Source organism: Sus scrofa, chromosome 6 (genome assembly GCF_054392235.1).
Source record: "Sus scrofa isolate SSC_HxYL_T2T_F1_AM1 chromosome 6, Sscrofa_HxYL_maternal_Yorkshire_Landrace_v2.0, whole genome shotgun sequence".
Classification (NCBI taxonomy): domain Eukaryota; kingdom Metazoa; phylum Chordata; class Mammalia; order Artiodactyla; family Suidae; genus Sus; species Sus scrofa.
The window spans coordinates 89,910,294-89,927,665 of NC_139388.1; the positions used below are offsets into that span (position 1 = coordinate 89,910,294).

The 17,372-nt window shown below is 40.6% G+C and overlaps 1 protein-coding gene across 1 annotated transcript in view; it reads left to right on the forward strand.

Annotated features, from left to right (window-relative positions):
• PHACTR4 (phosphatase and actin regulator 4) overlaps window positions 1–17,372 on the forward strand; it is a 118,782-nt gene that overhangs the window by 43,295 nt on the left and 58,115 nt on the right. Inside the window, exon 2 of the mRNA XM_021095668.2 lies at window positions 509–562. The gene's annotated coding sequence lies outside the window, so the exon portion shown is untranslated. The remainder of the gene's footprint in view (window positions 1–508; window positions 563–17,372) is intronic.

A 17,372-nucleotide genomic window follows, 5' to 3' on the forward strand; every position in this document is an offset into this window, starting at 1 on the left:
ATAAATCCAATCAACTACAGCATTTTGTCCATAAGTAGGTCATCACTAGCCACCATTAGGGAAGTTTAAAACTGAACCAGCACCTTGTGCCAGGGATTATCTGTGTTACACCTACCACCAGCAGTAGTGTCCTCAGTGCCATATGGTCTGTGAGTGGTTCAAATCCAAAACCCCACCACAGGAGCTCACGTTGTGGCATGGCAGAAACGAATCTGACTAGTGTCCATGAGGTTGCAGGTTCGGTCCCTGGCCTCGCTCAGTGGGTTAAGGATCTGGCATTGCCGTGAGCTGTGGTGTAGGTGGCAGATGCAGCTTTAATCCCAAGTTGTTGTGGCTTTGGCAAAGGCCTGTGGCTACACCTCCGATTGGACCCCTAGCCTGGGAACCTCCATATGCCATAGATGTAACCCTAAAAAGACAAAAAATAAATAAATAAAAATAAATAAAAAACACAAAAGGTGGTGGATTTTAGGTTTTAACTGTATCATTTACCTTTTTTTCTTTTCAGCAACTATATCCCACCTCCCTAATCGGGTTAATAGTGGCATGGAAGATCCATTTGGTGAGTCTCACATTTTTCTCAGTAAATGATATTTGTGTGTTATCCTTACTGCTATTAAAGCTTTGAGAGTAAATTGACTTTTTTCATGTTTGGTATGCTAAACTCTAGCTTATCATTTCTCAAATTTTTTGGCCTCAAGATACCTTTATGCCCTTAAATATAATCTAGGCCCCCAAATAGCTTTTGTTTGTATGACTTATATCTGTTGATCTTTACTATATTACAAATTAAAATGGAGACGTTTTTAAAATATTAATTCATTTAAAAATAACATTGGAGTTCCTGTTGGGTTTAGAACCCAACATAATGTTCATGAGGATGGGGTTTTGATCGCTGTCCCCACTCATTGGGTCAAGAATTTGACATTGCCTCAAGCAGTGGCATAGGTAAAGATGCAACTCAGATCTGGTGTTACTGTGGCAGTGGTGTAGGTCTGTAGCCTTAGCTCCAATTCAGCTCTTAGCCTGGAAACCTCCATATGCTGTGGGTGCAGCTGTAAAAACAAAAATTAAAATTAAAAAGAAATTGTAATTAAATTTAATTAAAACAAAGAACTATTTGGAGTTACATCGTGGCTCAGATTCGTGGAAAAGAATCTGACTAGGAGTTCCCGTCGTGGCGCAGTGGTTAACGAATCCGACTAGGAACCATGAGGTTGCGGGTTCGGTCCCTGCCCTTGCTCAGTGGGTTAACGATCCGGCGTTGCCGTGAGCTGTGGTGTAGGTTGCAGACGCGGCTCGGATCCCGCATTGCTGTGGCTCTGGCGTAGGCCAGCGGCTGCAGCTCCGATTCGACCCCTAGCCTGGGAACCTCCATATGCCGCGGGAGCGGCCCAAAGAAATAGCAAAAAGACAAAAATAAAAAAAAAAAGAAAGAATCTGACTAGCATCCATGAGGACACAGGTTCGATCCCTGGCCTTGCTCAGTGGGCTGAAGACCAAGTGTTGCTGGGAGCTATTGTGTAGGTCGCAGACTTGGCTTGGATCCTGTGTTGCTGTGGCTGGCGTAGGCCAGCAGCTACAGCTCCAATTTGAACCCTAGCCTAGGAACCTCTGTATGCTTCAGGTGTGGCCCTAAAAAGACCAAAAAAAAAAAAAAAAAAAAAAAAAAGCATCTGAAAAAAAAAAAAGCAGAGACAGTTTTTCTTGTTTAAAATAACCTCAGCATGCTAGAGGCAGGTTTTGATTCGAGCACTTTGTGGTTTTTCACCAAATGAGGAAAAGTCTGAGTCTCTATTTGTGCCAGTGTAGCTTGAAGAAGTGCAGTAGAAATGTTACCCAGTTCTACCCATGCATAATTACCATAGATGACTGAAATCAGGCTCTTTGGACTACTGGTGCAAATAATCAGATAACTCTTGTTGTCTTGTTTTGAGAAGACTGCTATTAAAAACTTTGCCAGATCAGAATTTCTCTTCTGATTTTAATGAACCTAAATGGCTTCTTTGGGACTTTGGCTTTTTTACCCTAAAGTGTACATTTTATCTAGTTCATCAGTGAAATCCTTAGTTTAAACGCTAGAGGGCAGTCAGTACTTTATTCATCAATTTATAGTTTCATTACCAAGTTAATTTTTTTTAATTAAAGTATAGTTGAATTGCATTGCTGTGCCAATTTCTGCCATACAGCAAAGTGACCCAGTCATACATATATATGCATTCCTTTTGTTACATTATCTTCCATCGTGGTCTATCCCAGGAGATTGGATATAGTTCCCTGTGCTGTACAGTAAGACCTCATTGTCTATCCAATCTAAATGTAATAGTTTGCATCTACTAACCCCCAAACTCCCCGTCTTTCCCTCTCCCACCAAGTTAATTGTTTTTTTTCTTTTTGGCTGTGCCTCTGCTATGTGGAAGTTCCCAGGTTAAGTATCAAACCTGCGCCACAGCAACCAGCCAGAGCTACAACAGTGACAGTGTCCAGTCTTTAACCAGCTGCACCGCCAGGGAACTTGTAATTTTTTTTTTTTTTTTTGGTCTTTTGTCTTTTTGTTGTTGTTGTTGTTGTTGTTGTTGTTGTTGTTGTTGTTGTTGCTATTTCTTGGGCCGCTCCCGCGGCATATGGAGGTTCCCAGGCTAGGGGTCTAATTGGAGCTGTAGCTGCCAGCCTACGCCAGAGCCACAGCAACGCGGGATCCGAGCCGCGTCTGCAACCTACACCACAGCTCACGGCAACGCCGGATCGTTAACCCACTGAGCAAGGGCAGGGACTGAACCCGCAACCTCATGGTTCCTAGTCGGATTCGTTAACCACTACGCCAGGACGGGAACTCCGGAACTTGTAATTCTTAAGGGCATTATTTATGAACAATTTGGTAAATTGATCCAATGTAGTTGCCTAGTGACAAATCCTAAAGAACATGTCTGTATGATAAACTAGCATAACATATGACAACTCCAAAAGCTTTTATGGGAAGCATTTTTTTCCCTCTGAGTGACCTCCTTACCTCACTTAACTTAAGCATAATAACTTAAATTTAATCTAATTAGTTAAACTTATTTAACTTAAATTTCAATATTATAATGTAAATTTACTAGAGAATACCAAAGGGAAAGTTGCTATGGAAATTATAGTTGGTTAGTAATCAATTGAAATATAAAGTGAAATGTACTTTTGATCGCTAATATGAGAAAAGATTTGTCTTTTGTGCTAGTGAGAGGATTTATTAAAACTAATAATTTTTACAGCTTTATTAAGGATATTCTTAAATTAAAACAGGCATTGTTTGTTGTTTGTTTGGTTCTGGCCATTCCCATGGTGTTTGGAAGTTCCCAGGCGAGGGATCGAACTCATGCCACTGCAATAACCAGAGCCACAGAAGTGACCACACTCAATCCTTAACCCACTGACCACTAGGAACTCTCTAAAACTGGCATTGTTTTCAACCGCAGTTATGTAGTGGTGAAGATTATGTATCCTGCAGTTTGGTGCCACTGCCTCGATTTGTGTAATGGTACCAGCAATATTGCTCACCATTGCTTTTGTACCCTCAGTACAAGTGATGACTTAGTGAAAAAGGTAACTAATTCTTTAGTATTATTAAGTATGTAGTCATACCTTGTGGACTCCTGAAAGGATCTTGGGGATCCTCAGGGATCAATGGACCATACTTGTTTCAGTTTTCCAATGTGCACAGAGGCTTTTCTGTGGAAGTCATGGACAGAGTCAAGACTTCTTGGGCAGAGCCGTAGTGTGGGCTAGGGCGTAGTCACTTGACAGAAGTACAGTCAGGGAGTGAGCAGCTTTGTGGTTTCTCCTAAGTTGACCATGACCTACTTGCAGCTTTCAGCAGTAGGTTAAAGAACACTTCTGTGTGGTGAAATCAGCATTTTTAGCTCTTTAGGCAGCTCAGTATTTTGAAAAGAAATTCATTAGCATTTAGTTAGGACAAGCTCTGAAGCCCATGCTCACCTGGGCATTGTGTTCTTATCTTTAAGAAGAAAATACATGGCAGCAAAGGTCATGGTAATGACAGCCTTGAGTATGTCTCTTGAGTCACACTGCTCCAATCTGGACAAGTGTCCCCTTGTGTGTAGTACACAGCTGTCTTCCTGGGGTCCTTATTTATCTGGAAACTCTGCTCCTCTCCTGTGTTGGCTTTTTTATTTCTTAAATCCCATGTCTTCTTCTTTCTTGATTATCAATAGAGTCTTAATAATGGGTCTCCTGAACTAGTTATCTGATTTTCATCTCCTTTTTTTTTTTCTTATCTCTGCTTCTTGAACAGTTTGGGGGTTTTTTTGTCTTCTTTGTCTTTTCTTTTCTTTTTTTTTTTTTTTTTTTTTAGGACCGCACCTGTGGCATATGGAGGTTCCCAGGCTAGGGGTCTAATCAGAGCTGCAGCCATTGGCCTACGCCAGAGCCATAGCAACACAGAATCCGAGCCACGTTTGCAACCTACACCACAGCTCGTGGTAATACCAGATCCTTAACCCACTGGGCAAGGCCAGGGATCAAACCCACCACCTCATGGTTCCTAGTCGGGTTTGTTAACCACTGAGCCACGACGGGAACTCCATGGTTTCTTCATCTTTATATTCTATTAAAATTTTATTTTCCACTGTTAGGTTTTTAATTTCTAGAAGTCTTTTTTATTCTCTGACTATTTCTTTCATAATATCCTTTTATTATTTGAACAGATTAACTTTGCCCTGCATAGATTATTTTCCCCAAAGTTGCTTTCCTTTGTTTGTTTTGATCTTTTATGTTAGCGTTTTCCTCTGAAGTCTGTGATAATTAGCTGTCTGCTTGTGATTAAGAGTGGGAAGCTTTAAATTAGAAGCTTTATTAAATGCATAGGCTGGTTGCCTTTGGGCCTTACTATAGTATGAGTTTCTTTTCCCTATTGTTAGGGAATATCTCTGTTATTAGTACCAAGGTTCAAGGGGTAGAATCTTCTGATCACTGTATGTTGGGAGTGATGAAGACTGGGTGGGTTCAGTATTCATTATGTTCACTCAGTTCCCCTCAGTTTTTCATGCTATACTCCCACCATCAACTGTCTTTTGGTCTCCCAGTCCAGAAACCATTTATTTTATCCTTTCCAAAAAACAGACCTCCAGAATTCTGTCAGGATTGGTGTGGGACAGGCATTCAAGGTCATGGAGTGGGAAAGGTGATAAAGGAATCAAACAGCTTTTACCCTGATTCTCTTTGTTTTATTCCTTTTCCTTTCAAAGGAACCTGGTAGAACATAATGAAACTATTCTGTATTAGTATATCCTACTAGGGTTTTTTGTTTTTTGGGTGTTTTTATTTTTATTTATTTATTTATTTATTTTTGAGTAATGGCTACACTTTACGTAAGTGTTAGAGGAAGGAAGGGTCCAGAGAAAATATGTGTACAGTTTACGTACTGTGATGCTTCATGCCCCCACTGCTTTTAAAAATGGCTTATTCCTGGAGTTCCTTGGTGGCTCAGCAGGTTAAGGATCTGGCATTGTCAGTGCTGTGGCACGGGTTCCCTGACCCAGGAGCTTCTGTGTGCCATGGGTGATGCCAAAAAAAAAGTCTCATTCCTGCTTCTGCTTTCTTTCTTCCTCCCTTCTCAAATGTTTATGAGTTAACAGCCATTCTCACTATAGCATGCCTTGGAAGAGGGACTGAAATCCTGGCATATGAAACTTCTTCTGAAAGGTTTCTTTTGGGGCAGCAGAGGATATATATAAACTAAGTTGCCTTCTCAAAATGTTTTAAATTTTCTGACAACTTCATTAAGTTTCTATATAACTTCCTTCAACAGAAGTGAGCACAATATGTTGAAAAAATTTTGGTGTGTGTTTGATTAAATAATTAATGAGATAGACTGTTGGTGTGAAGCCTGAATTTAAGCTAGCTACAAAGGCTTTATTCATATACATGGTATTCTGGGAACAGATTGAACAGATTTACAAGGTAGTACCTCCTTTAGATTAGAATTTGTATCACAGGAAATATGAGAAGTAGTTTGTTGAAGTAGAAAACAGACGTCACATCCTAAACAAATAAAGTCAATTATTTTCTTCCTATTCTGTACCTGAACTTATAATTTATTATTATGTTTTAGAGAGGGTTTTCCTAACCATTCAAGGCCATTTGTTAAGAATCCATGCTCAAGATTAATGCACCTTCAAAGTTCCTGAGAACAATTTTTGTGATGTTTTCATGTTGTTACCTCTTGAAGCTCAAAATGGGCTAATAATGCAGTCCTTCCCTCCCTCCTCTTTAAGAATGAAGGGCAAAACATGAACTTAATTAGTTTTCACATTTTTAAGGTGTAGGAGATAAATTCCTCTGGAATTAAATAATGCTAGAAATAATGTCCTGTTCTTTTCCTATGGCATTAAGGAGACATTTAATACAGCATTACTGTATGTACATATACACACACGTACATATAAAATGTCTTGTGTCATCGTATTTCCTGATAAGAGTATAAGATCATGGAAGGCAAGATCCTTTTACTGTTATACCCCATTGCTTGGAAGTTCCTGCTGTGGTGCAGTGGATTAAGAATCTGACTATAGGAGTTCCCATTGTGCTCAGCGGAAACAAATCTGACAAGCATCCATGAGGACACAGGTTCAATTCTGGCCTCACTCGGTGGGTTAGGGATCTGGCATTCCATGAGCTATGGTACAGGTCGCAGATGAAGCTCAGATCCTGCGTTGCTGTGGCTGTGGTGTAGCCTGGCACCTACAGCTCTGATTCAGCCCCTAGCCTGGGAACCTCCATATGCCACAGGTATGGCCCTTAAAAATGACCAAAAAAAAAAAAAAAAAAAAAAAAAAAAAAGAATCTGACTGCAATGGCTGGGGTCGCTGCAAATGCATGGGTTTGATCCCTGGCATGGCAGAGTGGGTTAAAGGATCCAGTGTTGCCACGGCTGAAGCTTGGATTGAATTCCTGGCTAGAACTTCCATATGCAGGTCATTAAGGGGAAAAAAAAGAACTATTGCTCAATAGTCAGTGATATTTATATATATTCCTTAGAGTGGTTTTAAATTTTCCTCTAAGATAGAATTAACAATCTTAAGGGAAGTAGAGTGCATTGAATACCAGTTTCTATGAACCTTAATAATACAGATGTCCTATAATTATTTTTTCTGTCAACAGAAAAAGATGAGCCATTGTAGTAATGAAAGCCTGAAAAGTAGTAATACTGGCATTCTGTACTATCTCCCATGTCCTCTTTTCATCACTTCTAACTGCTACTTAGTCCCTAGAAAGTCACAGCAAGCGAGGGCTAAATGTGTAGATGGTTTTCCATCTGAATTTATTTCTGTATATATATGCATATTGATATTGAGCCCTTATCAATGTGTCATGGAAACTACATAGGCAATGATTATAAGAATGAAAATTAAAAGGATGAGGATGGGTGGCTTACACTTATCATTTTGTATCTCCCTATGTGGTTTGTATTTTCTTTTTTTTTTTTTTTTTTGTCTTTTTTTTGTCTTTTTTGTCTTTTTTGTTGTTGTTGTTGTTGCTATTTCTTGGGCCGCTCCCGCGGCATATGGAGGTTCCCAGGCTAGGGGTTGAATCAGAGCTGTAACCACCGGCCTACGCCAGAGCCACAGCAACGCAGGATCCGAGCCGCGTCTGCAACTTACACCACAGCTCACGGCAACGCCGGATCGTTAACCCACTGAGCAAGGGCAGGGACCGAACCCACAACCTCATGGTTCCTAGTCGGATTCGTTAACCACTGCGCCACGACGGGAACTCCGTTTGTATTTTCTAACTATGTATATGTATTTTCTTTTTTAAAATGTCAAAAAAGAGATTTTAGGGTTAAGGGCACTTTAGTTCCTTCTTTATATTTTGCAGTGTTAAAAAATAAAATATAGGAGTTCCCGTCGTGGCTCAGCGGTTAGCGAACCTGACTAGTATCCATGAGGACGTGAGTTGGATCCCTGGCCTTATTTATTGGGTTGAGGATCTGGCGTTGCCATGAGCTGTGGTGTAGGCCAGCGGTTACAGCCCCGATTGAACCCCTATCCTGGGAACCTCCATATGCCGCAAGTGTGGCCCTGAAAAACCAAAAAGTTAATTAATTAATTAAATATATAAAATAATTTTTTAAAGGAGTTAAAAGAGAATAAAGGCATTGTTAAAGGGAACTAAAGACTGTCATGGTCATTCTACATTCACAGCCTACCTGCTGTATCTAAAATAACCATAGGAGTTCCCATCATGTCTCAGCAGAAATGAATCCGACTAGTATCCATGAGGATGCTGGTTAAATCCCTGGCCTTGCTCAATGGGTTACAAATCCAGCATTGCTGTGAGCTGTGGTGTAGGTCATAGATTTGGCTTGGATCTGGTGTGTTATGGCTGTGGTGTAGCTATAGCTATGGTGGATCTGGTGGTGGTGTGGCTGTGGTGTAGCTATAGCTATGATTCAGCCCCTAGCCTGGGAACTTCCATGTGCTGATGGCACCGCCCTAAAAAGCAAAAAACAAAACAAAAAACAAAAAACAAAAACCCACTTTGCACTTTATGTGTTCTGTTCTCTTCCTTCCTTCCTTCCTTCCTTCCTTCCTTCCTTCCTTCCTTCCTTCCTTCCTTCTCTCTCTCTCTCTCTCTCTTTCTTTCTTTCTTTCATTGTCTTTTTAGGGCCCCTCCTGCGGTACATGGATGTTCCCAGGCTAGGGGTCTGATCGGAGCTGTAGCTGCCAGCCACAACCACAGCAATGTGGGATCCGAGCTGTGTCTGTGACCCTGAAAGGGACACCTATAGGCTAAAGTAGTGAAAGATATTATTTTCCCTTTGCTTTCCTCCATTTAAAAAAAAATTTTTATAATGATTTTTATTTTTTCCATTATAGCTGGTCTACAGTGTTCTGCCAGTTTTCTCCTGTACAGCAAAGTGACCCAGTCACACATACATATATACATTCTGAAAAAAAATTTTTTTAGTTTAATGCCTACTATGTGCTGAGCATTATGTTACTTGTGAAGCTATAAAGATGGTTTCTGCTTTCAAAAAAATGTAGGAGAGACAAGTAAGAAAAGAATTATAGGAGTTCCCATCGTGGTTCAGTGGTTAACGAATCCAGCTAGGAACCATGAGGTTGCAGGTTCGATCCCTGGCCTTGCTCAGTGGGTTAAGGATCCGGCATTGCCATGAGCTGTGGTGTAGGTCGCAGACACCGCTCGGATCCATTGTCACTGTGGCTGCGGCATAGGCCAGCAGCTACAGCTCCAGTGAGACCCCTAGCCTGGGAACCTCCATATGCCATGCGTGTGGCCCTAGAAAACACAAAATAAATAAATAAATAAAGTGAAGATTAAAAAAAAAAAAAGAAAAAAAGAATTATAACAAGAGTTCCTGTTGTGGCACAGCAGAGACGAATCCAACTAGTAACCATGAGGCTGTGGGTTCGATCCCTGGCCTCACTCAGTGGGTTAAGGATCCGGCGTTGGGGTGAGCTGTGATGTAGGTCGCAAATGCGGCTCAGATCCTGCATTGCTGTGGCTGTGGTGTAGGGCAGCAGCTGTAGCTCCAATTAGACCCCTAGCCTGGGAATCTCCATATGCCTTGAGTGTGACCCTAAAAAGAAAAAAAGAAAAAAAAGAATTATAACAAAATGATATATACCCTTATATGTAGAAGTATATTCAAGGTGACTTTGGAGCACAGAGGTGGGATGCATAATTCAGTCTTAAGTATAGAAAGGTAGATGTTCAAGGAAGGCCTCCAAGAGAAAGTGGCACATAAACCAAATTTTGAAGGGGTGGGAGTTAGCCAGAACCCAGAATGGAGGAAGAGAACATTTTAGGCAGCTAGAACCGTATCAAATTTGTATTGTTATAAAGCTCATTGAGGAGTTCCTGTCGTGGCACAGTGGTTAACGAATCCGACTAGGAACCATGAGGTTGCGGGTTCAGTCCCTGCGCTTGCTCAGTGGGTTAAAGATCCGGTGTTGCCGTAAGCTGTGGTGTGGGTTGCAGGTGAGGCTCGGATCCCGAGTTGCTGTGGCTCTGGCGTAGGCCGGTGGCTACAGCTCCGATTAGACCCCTAGCCTGGGAACCTCCATATGCCGCAGGAACGGTTCAAGAAAACGCAGGAAAAAAAAAAAAAAGAATACTTTTTGTCTCAAGTGAATAAATCCCAGGAGAATCATTTTAGCCCTTTATCTTTTTTCATTTACTGCAACTCAACACGACAGACTTGGTTGCCAGCTCTTTGGATTTTAGGATAGGTGGTATTCTGAAGGCTCTTGGTACCTAGGCTTGGGAACAGGGTGAGAATGGGTACAGTGTTGAATAGCTAATTTGTTCCTTATTTGATTTAGGGCGCTTTCTTTCTTTCTTTTTGGAGTACTTTATTTTTTATTTCAGTGAATTTTTTTCTATTTACAGATGTACAACCATCATCACAACCTAATTTTAGAACATTTCCATCCCAAGGACTTTTTCTTTCTTTGTTTTTTCTTTTTCTGTTTTTCTTTTTTTAATGGGGCTTTTTCAACAAAAATTATTTTTAGGCTGAAAAAAACAATAATCAAATTCGCGTCTTAGAAGGTTTTGTTTGGTGACTACATTTTTATAGACTTGGTAGCACTAATAAAGACTAGCTTTTCAGAAAGGTCAAACCAAGATTAGGGGAGTTCCTGTTGTGGCTCAGTGGTTAACGAACTGGACTGGGATCCATGAGAATGTGGGTTCAATCCCTGGCCTCGCTCAGTGGATTAAGGATCCAGCATTGCTGTGAGCTTTGGTGTAGGTTGCAGACATAGCTCCATCTGTCATTGCTGCAGCTGTGGTACAGGCCTGCAGCTATAGCTCAGTTTTTTTGTTTTGTTTTGTTTTTTGTTTTGTTTTGCTTTTTAGGACCGCACCCAAGCTTCCCAGGTGAGGGGTCAAATTGCAGCTATAGCTGCCTGCCTACACCACAGCCAAAGCAACACTAGATCCTTAACCCACTGAGCAAGGCCAGGGATTGAACCCGAAAGCTCATGGTTCCTAGTTAAATTCATTTTCACTGCACCACAATAAGAACTTCACTGTAGCCCTGATTTGACCCCTAGCCTGGGAACCTCTATATGCCTTGGGTGTGGCCCTAAAAAAAAAAATCCAAAAAACTAAGATTGGGATTGTTACTTTAGCTTAGACAGATGAGCAAAGGGACAGGTTGTTCCATATTTTCTCTGACCTTTACTGCATTGTTTTCTTAAAGTGTTTATGTGTCTCACTGTTACTTTTTTTTTAACAAGATTTAGAAGCAAAGGTTATGTATAATCCAAAACATTATTTTTCTTTGAGTTTAGAAGTTACGTACATAACCTTTTTTTTTTTTCTCCTGTCTCTCACCTCCTAGGTTCTGTTGTGAAAATTTGAGAGTTTCAAGGGAAGAGAATGATGTAAAAGAGATAGACTTTCATGCATGGCAAGCAAAGAATAAAGTACATTTGAATTACTGGCTATGGCAAGTTTGATAGAAACACTATATAGTCATCCTTGGTTCTTTTGCAGGGTTTACTGTTGACTCATAGTATAACCAGGTGTTCAGTACTCAGAATTTTTATTTGATAGAAGATGAAGTCTGTAATCTCCTGCACATGTACTAGAAAAGAATGTTTCAGATTTCTTTTTTTTTTTTTTTTTTTTTTTTTTTTTTTTTTTTTTTTTTTTTTTTTGTCTTTTTGTTGTTGTTGTTACTATTTCTTGGGCCGCTCCCGCGGCATTATTGTTGTTGTTGCCATTGCTTGGGCCGCTCCCGCGGCATATGGAGGTTCCCAGGCTAGGGGTTGAATCGGAGCTGTAGCCACCGGCCTACGCCAGAGCCACAGCAACGCGGGATCCGAGCCGCGTCTGCGGCCTACACCACAGCTCACGGCAACGCCGGATCGTCAACCCACTGAGCAAGGGCAGGGACCGAACCCGCAACCTCATGGTTCCTAGTCGGATTCGTTAACCACTGCGCCACGACGGGAACTCCTTTTTTTTTTTTTTTTTTTTTTTTTTTTTTTTGTTTTTTTTGCTTTTTTGCAGATTTCTTATTAGAAATTTCTGAATAACTTACATAAATGTTACACTTATCAGAAAATTACCGTATTTCTACTGACTATGTGGCTGAGTGTGGGTAATATTTCAGTTTCTTTCTCACTCTCCTAAAGTGAAACTGAGGGCCAAAGGAGTTAAGAGTTATGAAAGAGAGAGAAGGAAGGAAAGAAGTGGCTGTGGCTAGTAGTCATCTCTCTGAGTCATTAGCCATGAATGCTACTTTGCTGGAGAACATTCAGTGTTTCAAAACCTTGTGATAGGCAGCTCCTTGATTCTGGCTGGTTAGTTTCTACACATCATTGATACCTCCAGGTTCCTTAGTAGAGGTCATAGGGTTTTATAAAATATTTTTTTCTTTAAGATTTGTCAATCACTTTCAGTGTAACAGCATGAAATCTAACCTTCAGCTCATGAAAAAGTACTATTTGGAGTAGAAAGAATATTAAATGGATGGCCAGTGAGATGGAAATTGTTAATTTTTGAGTGATAACAAATAGATATAATTCTCAATAGATCTTTAAATTGAAATAAAGCCATTCTTCCCTGGGGTTTGAATTGTTAATTAATAAAGACTTCAACTGAGTGCTACTGAAAAAGAAGTAATAATTCAACTGTTAAAATAAAGTGTCAAAGATTATGAGTATAAATAACTAATAACTGAATAAAAGGAAACTTTTTTTTAACTGTCAGTGTTCCTTTGGCATATACTGCCTCTAGTAGTTGGTGTTTGGTAGTTGGTACTTTGGAAAATAGACATCGCATGCCGATGAAACATGGAGTTGGTGCTCTGAGATACTGTTTTGTTGTTACTGGAAAACTTGTAAAAATCCTTTAGGTTCAGTGTGTCCGGTAGAACTTTGTGCAATGATAAATTATATTTGCACCAGCCAGTGTGGTCCCACATGTGAAATGTGGCTAGTACAACTGAGAAAGTGAGTTGCAAATTATGTTTAATATAAATATACTAAATATTAATATAAATAATCTTATGTAACTAGTGGCTGCAGTATTGAACAGCACATCTTTAGATATCTGAGGACTGAGCAACCCATTTGATTACCAACCCTTATTTCACTGACCAGTCATTAACATATACTTTAGTGTAATTACTATTTATTTTTAGTACATTAACTGAGGACTGTGTTATTTATTTCAGGTCTTTATCATCTTTTTATTGATTTTTTTGATATTTATCATCATTTATATCATCCTTCAAGTGAGGCCCTTCTGCTTCCACATTTTATAATCTAGCACCCTCTCTCTCAGCCCACCCTCTTTCCTTTTCCTGAATAATTTTTTCCTGTTGTACTTATCATCATCTAACATACTAGAAAGAGAAAATGGATTTTCTCCCTTTATATCCACTGCAGTATTTCCAACACCTAGAACAATACCTGATACTCCCCCCCCAATTTTTTTTTTTTTTTTTTTTTTTTTTTTGGCCATACCCATTGCTTATGGAAGTTCCAGGGCCAGCGATCTAACCTGCACCACAGCAGCCACCCACGCCACAGCAGCAATACCACCAGCTCCTTAACCCACAGCACCACTAGGAAACTCCAATACCTGCTCCTTTAGAGGTACTCAGGAAATACCTGTGGAATGAATAAATGAGGGTTGTATTTTTACCAATAATGAGCACTTATTTTGCATTCTGTGGCAAGCATTGAGTTAGATTAGCTATATAAATGCACCATGGCCACTGCACTCTTCCATAATTAAACATGTCTTGGAACCATTATTTGAAAGAGAACATTGAATTGGTTAAATCATTAGTTTGACTCTACTTTAGAATTTCAGAAGCAGAAGGGAGCTTGCCAATAATTTGATTCAAGTGCCTAATGTCACACAGTGGATTAAAGTTTCATCAATGTCATTTGTATCCTTTTCTCACTTTCCTTTTTCCCTTATCCCTACAAACTGTGAATCTTTTCGCTCAATTTTTTTTTTCCCACATCCTCTCACTTTCATTCAGCTAATTCTCATTTTCATCTAGGCCTACCTTTCCAACTGGCTCTACAGTACTCTGAGGAACTACTTAAATCCTTAACTCAACAGTAGAAGAAACTTTCATCTTTCTTTCTTTTTTTTTTTTTTTTGTCTTTTTAGGGCCAAACCCACAGCATATGGAGGTTACCAGGCTAGGGATCTAATCAGAGCTGTTGCTGCTGGCCTATGCCAGAGCCACAGCAACACCAGAATCGAGCCACGTCTGTGACCTACATCACAGCTCACAGCAACGCTGGATCCTTAACCCACTGAGCAAGGCCAGGAATCGAACCTGCAGCCTCATGGTTCCTACTCAGATTCGTTTCCACTGTGCCATGATGGGAACTCCTCATCTTTATTAACTGAAACTTTCCTGTATACTATTATTTTGTATTTATTTTACAACTAACTCCTTAGTTGTAAAAGTGTCTCCTGACCACTAGGGCATTCTTAAGAACTTAATGTCTTCAAAACAAAAACTTGAAGAGAAAAAAAAAAAAAAAAAAAAAGGAGTTCCCATCATGGCGCAGTGTTTAACGAATCTGACTAGGAACCATGAGGTTGCCGGTTCGGTCCCTGCCCTTGCTCAGTGGGTTAAAGATCGGGTGTTGCCGTGAGCTGTGGTGTAGGTTACAGACGCGGCTCGGATCCTGTGTTGCTGTGGCTCTGGTGTAGGCTGGTGGTTACAGCTCCGATTGGACCCCCAGCCTGGGAACCTCCATATGCCGAGGGAGCGGCCCAAAGAAATAGCAAAAAGACCAAAAAAAAAAACTTGAAGAGAAAACTGAAAGACAGAATTTTGTTAGCTCCACTTTTCTAGCCTGAGGTCTTTTATTCCATGGTTGAAAGCAGTCCTGCTGGCATAATTTCAAGTTTGTTCTTCCATAAACTCAGTCCAACATATTGTAGGCTTGTAAACATATACATTACTTCATGCTTGCCATATGTAGTCACTGTGACATAAAAGCTTATCTGAACATCTCTATTCTTTCCTCGTTGAACTTCTTTCCAATTTTTAAGGAACTGTGGTGTTTAAATATAAACATTGAGGGGGATCATTTATATAAAGAATCTAAGTGGGGTTAAGGAGCCAAATATATTAAGCAACTTCAGGAGTTCTCTGATAGCTCAGCAGGTTAAGGATACAGTGTTGTCACTGCTGTGGCTCTGGTTATTGCTGTGCTGTGGGTTTTGAACCTGGCCAGAGAACTTCTGCATGCTATGGGTGAGGCCAAAAAAAAAAAAAAAAATTCAGTCATCAGACTGTAATTTATTTATTTATTTACTTATGTCTTTTTGCTATTTCTTTGGGCCGCTCCCACGGCATATGGAGGTTCCCAGGCTAGGGGTCGAATCGGAGCTGTACCCCCCAGCCTACACCAGAGCCACAGCAATGCAGGATCTGAGCCGTGTCTGCAACCTACACCACAGCTCACGGCAATGCCGGACCGTTAACCCACTGAGCAAGGGCAGGGACCGAACCCGCAACCTCATGGTTCCTAGTCGGATTCGTTAACCACTGCGCCACGACGGGAACTCCATCAGACTGTAATTTAGAGTTTTCTCTTATTTAATCCTCATAAAAGCTCTGAGTAATTATCTCCATGTAAGTTAAGTAACTTGCTTGGAGTCACGTAATCAATAAGTAGAAAAGCTGAAATTTCACATAGTTACATATATATAACTCCAAGCCTCTGCTTTCTTCCCTTGGTAAGCCATGCTGCCTTCTGGAAGTGGGAGTAATCGGGGAACAAAAGTTACAGTATTTGGAGTTCCCGTTGTGGCTCAGTGGAAACGAATCTAACATCCAAGAGGACACAGGTTCGATCCCTGGCCTTGCTCAGTGGGTTAACAATCTGGCATTGCTGTGAGCTGTGGTGTAGGTTGTAGACGTGGCTCGGGATCTGGCATTGCTGTGGCTGCGGTGTAGGTTAGCCGCTGCAAGCTCCGATTCGATCTCTAGCCTGGGAGTCTCCATATGCCTTGCGTGTGGCCCTAAAAAAAAAAGACCAAAAAAAAAAAAAAAGTTATAGTATGTGATGTAGAATAGGAGGCAGGTTGTGTTCATTTTTTTGCATCCAATGAGCCAGCCACAGAAAGAAACCAGTGTTGGCAGTTCCTATCATGGCTTAGCAGTAATGAACCCAGGTAGTATCCGTGAGGGCTCAGGTTTTACCCCTGGCCTTGCTCCATGGGTTAAGGATCCAGTGTTGCTGTGAGCTCCAGTGTTGGTTGAAGACGAGGCTTGGATTCCAAATCGTTGTGGCTGTGGTGTAGGCTGGTAGCTATAGCTCTGCTTCTACCCCTAGCCTGGGAACTTCCATATGCCAGAGTGCAGTCCTATAAAGACCAAAAAAAGAGAGCGAGAGAGAATGAACAAAAGAAACAAACAAACCATTGTTATTGGGGGTAAGGGAATGAGTATCTGCTGATACCAGTGCCTCTCTCCACTTAACTTTAACCTCTGTCTTTCAAGCCTTTTACTCCTGTTAGTTCACATGAAGTATAAATGCCTTTTGCTGAGGTTCTTGAGCCTGACAGTCATGATTATATGAAGGTTTATATAAACATTCAGCTGGTACATTTGTCTTCTTTGAAAGTTGATACTACTTGCAAAGCAGTAAATCCTCAAAAAAATGAGCATGCCATTTTTTTCCCACAGAATTTCACAGTAGTTCTCAAGATTGTTTGAATGATAGAATAGTCTATGGTCTTTACATTTCTTCCAGCCTTCATCTGTGGCACTTTTCACCTTAACTGGCTATATATAGTTAATAGATTCTGTGAGCAAAGCTTAAAGTTGAGGAATGCTGTTTCTTCTCTTGTCCTCAAAGATAATAAATACTTTTTCATGTCCACTGTACACTAAGTTGTGCCAAACATTGAGAGTTTAGTATAAATGCATCATGTCCCTTGCCCAGCAGAGAAGTCTGAAGATCATTGCAGTTTAAGGTGATGTGTCTGGCATGATGAGTCAGGATCAGCTCTTCACCTCTCTAATCTTATCTCTTGATGCCTTTGCCTTTTTCTCTGTTGTTCCTTCTATTACTGACTTTCAGATTTTAGTGTCACTTAAGATATTTTCTCTGATCTCAGGATAAAGCTAGATACCCCTGTCCCCACCAATATAGATGTAGCACCTCGGTACTCATCATGTGCTATTGTAGATCCTATGGATTTGGACTATGTATCCTATGTATGTAAGCACTTTAAGGGCAAAAACCCTGTTTTTAGTTCCAGCACCTTGCTGGGCACATACTCAGTGGTCAGGAAATCTTTGAATTACGCTTGAGTGACTAAGGAAGGACTTATAATACTGGAAGCAA